The sequence below is a fragment of the Pistacia vera genome, unplaced genomic scaffold (genome assembly GCF_008641045.1).
Source record: "Pistacia vera cultivar Batoury unplaced genomic scaffold, PisVer_v2 Contig124, whole genome shotgun sequence".
NCBI classification, from domain to species: Eukaryota; Viridiplantae; Streptophyta; class Magnoliopsida; order Sapindales; family Anacardiaceae; genus Pistacia; species Pistacia vera.
In genome coordinates this window covers 1,075,738-1,080,496 of record NW_022195293.1, presented here as the reverse complement: position 1 = coordinate 1,080,496, position 4,759 = coordinate 1,075,738, and the positions used below count along the sequence as shown (strand labels likewise).

Sequence of the window (4,759 nt, the reverse complement as noted above, 5' to 3'; positions counted from 1 at the left end):
AATTTTGAAAACTTTCATTATTTCTGATTCGGCCCACATATGTTTTAATCTTTTCATTTTAACCCATTTTACGTGTTTAATTAATCCTAACTATGCCACGTCATCTTCTCTAAATTATAAAAAATTTAATGAACAGTATCAAGGCCATTTTCTTAAATACAAACTTGGGGGGACCGGGCAGCTAAATTTTCTCGGTGATCAATACGCGATTGAAAAATTAGGGTTGGCGTATAATCATGAACTTGACGAAACTTGCTCTTCCTCACTTGGAAAACATTCAACGCTCAATCTTTCGTACCCTCAACTCACTCAACTTATCTCTATCACAGACATAACAATCGCACGCTCACATTCTCAAAACCGGCGTCTCTAATGACACGGATCTCGCAACAAAGCTTCTGTCTCAATATGCGAATCACCAACACTTCGATGACGCAAACCAAATCTTTTCTTCTATTCTTGAGCCCACATCCTTTTCTTACTCTACTCTTATCTACGCGTACTCAAAACAAAATCTTTTTACTCAATCACTCCGTGTATTCGCTCAAATGCTCTCTCACGGTCTGCCACCTGATACATACGTGTTGCCTAATATCTTTAAGGCTTGCAGTGGATTGTCGTTAGTGGAAACTGGAAAATAAGTTCATGCAATGGTGTTTGTATACGGGTTGTTTCATATGTACGTTAAATGTCAGAACATTGGGGACGCTCACAAAGTGTTTGATAGATTAGCCCAACCAGATGTGCAAACTTTTAGTGCTCTGCTTGCGGGTTACGCGCGACAAAGGTGCGTGGATGTAACGAAAAAACTCTTTAACGAGATGGGTCGTTTAAGAGTGGAACCCAATGTGTTGTCTTGGAATGGTATGATTGCAAGGTTTAATCATAGTGGACATTATGAAGAGGCGGTTCTTTTGTTTCAAAGGATGCATTTTGAAGGATTTACGCCTGAGGAGCATAGTGTTTCTAGTATTCTTTCCGCTGTGGGCGACTTGGAGAATCCCAAACTTGGGATTCAGATTCATGGTTTTGTGATTAAGGAAGGTTTATTGGAGAACAAGTGCGTCAGTAGGTCACTTATTGATATGTTCTGAAAGTGTGTGCGTACATGGAATATGTCCAAAGTGTTTCATGAGATGGAAAATTTGGATATACGTGCTTGCAGTGCTTTTGTTATGGGTCTCTGTAGGAATGGTGTTGTCTATAATGCATTGGAGGTCTTTAGGCAATTCCAGAGCCAAGGAGTGGAATTAGATGTTGTGTCTTGGACGTCAATGATTGCTGGTTTCTCATAAAATGGGACAGGTATTGAGGCATTGGAACTTTTTAGAGAGATGCAGACAGCGGGGATCAAGCCAAACAATGTTACAATAACTTGCTTGCTATCAGCCTATGGAAGTATTGCAGCATTGATGCTCGGGAAGGCGGCTCATTACTTTTCTATCAGAAGAGGAATATCTGATGGTATTTACGTGTCAACACTAATTGATATGTATACAAAGTGTGGAAGGATTCAGATGTCATGACTTTGTTTTGTTATGATGTCATCCAAAAACTTAGTTTGTTGGAACACTATAATGGGTGGATATGCCATGCACGGAAAGGCTAAAGAAGCTATAAAGATTTTTCATTTGATGCAAAGGAGTGGACAAAAGCCTAGTTTTATTAGCTTCATTTTTGTATTATCTGCCTGCAGCCAGGCTGGCCTAGCTGATGAAGGCTGCAAATTTTTTGATAGCATGTGTAAAGAGCATGGTATTGAAGCAAGGATGGAGCATTATGCTTGCATGGTGACTCTTCTAGGTCGTGTTGGAAAGCTAGAAGAGGCATATAATATGATTGAGCGAATGTCTTTTGAGACAAACGCTTGTGTTCGGAGAGCTTTGCTTAGTTCTTGTAGCATTCACAGTAATGTGAGTATAGGTGAAGCTGCTGCTGAACATCTCTTTGAACTGGAACCTACAAATTCTGGGAACTACATCGTTCTGTCCAATTAATATGCTTCCAAAGGCATAGACAATGTGTTGGATGTGTGGAACTCAAAGCTTCAGAAATTACAAATTAAGAAAGCTCAAAATGCTTCTAGGCCTCTGAAAAAGGTTAGATCTCTCATTCTTTACTATCCGGTTGTAGACCATTGGTTTTGCTTTATGACATTGCTGTCGAGATAAAAGATCTAGATATAAAACTAGGCATTATTGCTGTAGAGAAGGAGAGGTTCAACATTAGATCAATGACTAATGGTAGCAAAGGAGTGGCATGTAAAATGACCACCTCTGCCATTGATGTTAAAGAGGTTTATGGAAGAGATGAAAAAAAGAATAGAATAGTAGAATTTTTGTTGAGTCCTAGTACTCAACAAGTCCTCCCCACAATCTCTATAGTAGAGATGGGAGGAATCGGCAAGATAACTCTTCCTGGATTAGCTTTTAACAATGATAAGGTGAAAAGACTAGGTAATGAGTTTTTGGGAATAGAGAGTGATGCACAGTCATCATCTACATCAATTATTGTGTTTCCCAAACTGTGGAGTTATTGCAATTGGGTTCTAATGCTGTTGAGTGAGAAATGGACTAGGTAAAGTGGCCACAAGCAATCTTATATAATCTTATTAAGCGAGGATGATACACATATTACTCAAAAATCAGTTTTAACATCTTCTGCACTTACTGTGGAATTTATAACTTCATAATCTGGTCTTAGATCCTGTTTTTAAGAGAGTTTTGATCTTTATTACTTCATTTTTGTTAATGTGACTTTGTGTTGTTCTTTTAAAGTTATTTCATGCTGAAGTTTTGTTTTGTCTTCTTTCAAGCTGCAGCAACTAGGAAATCCTGCACTGGAGACATCTTGTGAAAGAAATGTTGAATATCAGGCACCACTTCAATTTTAAAACTGATAAAGTTCCATCAGCTTGCCGTGTTATGTTGTTGGATGTGAATTGGGCTAGGTAACCTGGCCATAGGGACTCTTATATATTCTTGTATCTATAATTTTTTAACAAAGTATTACTCAAAAGTCGGCTGTTATTTCTTTTGTTTTAAAGCTGCAACAAACAGTCATGACTCAATACATATCTTGTGAAGAAATGTTTAATATCAAGCACCATTGCGATGTGAAAAGGTTCCAGCAATTCACCATATTGGTTTCTGCGAGCAATTTTACTTATGCATAAAAACACGTGGACAAGGTAATTGGCCATAGGACATCTTACATGATTTTGTATTCCGACTCTGTACGTTTCAATAATTCTTGCAAATTATTAATTTTATTATGCTATATTGTTACCTGGGGAAGATATTGGTTTCCCAGCAAAGCTAGTGTTCTTTGGCATACAAAAGAGAGACTATCAAGATGCGACCAGCTGGTGATACTTTGAGAAGTGATAAACTAGCAGTGCTTGTTAGTTGCTTAAATTATTAAAAATATGGCAGTTGCTGACATATTAGTCTTGTGTTTCGGCAGTAGGATTGGGGACATTGCAGGGTCTTCTCAATTAAACTGAAAAATAGAAAAGAGAATCAGAAATTGTGTTTCATGGAAGATCCTTTGCTGCTAGCTTATTTGTCTTCATATAACATTGCAAGATTTTTTCATATCTAGATCTTAAAATCAAATGCAGACTCGGATAATGTTGAGATCTATATATATATATATATATATATATATGTAACATGTTTTATGTATCCTATCTCACAGAACTAATTATGTATTGCAGTTTAAGGCCACATTAGTTATATTTTTCAATAATTGTGAGCTTCAAGCAGGAAGCTCACTGACAAGATGGAAGTTCTTTGTTTCTCTCTCTCTCTCTCTCTCTCTCTATATATATATATATATATATATATATATATAAAGAACCAAGTTAAATTAAATCTACTAACATTTTCTACTCAGGTGATGTGTGAAAGTTGGTTCCGTGGACTTGAACTGTGAACTGCCTGTTTCATTTTCAAAGCTGATTCAACTGTGTCTCTTCAAACAACTGGCTGCCTTTGAGAGAATAGTCGTGAATTTTCAAGTTGCTCTTGTATAAATCGAAAGCAAATGATCATCTTCCGATAATGTAGGTATTGAGTGTTCTCTATAATAGCATCGCTCTTGGTTTCATATCATCTCTCGATATTCTAATTTCGTATGAGTGTATGGATATTTTTAGCTTAATTACAATGGTAGCTAGCTGGTGAATATTTTACCCAAGCTGTCAAATCCCAGGGTGAGAGCCTCCCAGAGTTGCAGCTACAGTAGAAACAAGAAGTCATATTATCCAAAAGTTGTTTGATGACTTTGAAGTTTCTTTTTTGATGGGAATAAGTTAAAAAACATGTTTTGTGATTCAAGTTCATGCTAGTACGCGTGTAAATCCCTTAATTGTGTTGGCAGCGGTTATGCATTAGATGATCACATTGATTACGTGATCACCTTGGGGTCTAAAACTGGTAAGTCTGTCTAAAGGGAGGTAATCACGCAAAAAAGTCTCCCTTTTGCTCCAAGTACAGTAACGTCTAGCTCGGGAGTTACATTCCTAACTTAATGTTATGTTCATGCAGTGATATTCTATCTTTCCAAGAGTATTACCCTGTTACGTAGTCTATGTCTGGGGAGCATACTTGACAAGAGATAGACACAGGCGCGGTAGAGAGGTCCCCCACTTCGATTCCCGCCACGTTAGCATCTCCGATCCGAGATAAGGGATTACTCCGTTAGGTCTTTTCGGTCCGGAGCGGCGTTAGAACCCCATGAATACCTATTTTCTAGT

The 4,759-nt window shown here is 37.7% G+C and overlaps 1 pseudogene; it reads left to right on the top strand.

The window, feature by feature from the left end:
- The first annotated feature begins 236 nt into the window (after window positions 1-236).
- LOC116118028 lies at window positions 237-3,337 on the top strand (annotated as a pseudogene).
- Window positions 3,338-4,759: the final 1,422 nt, after the last annotated feature.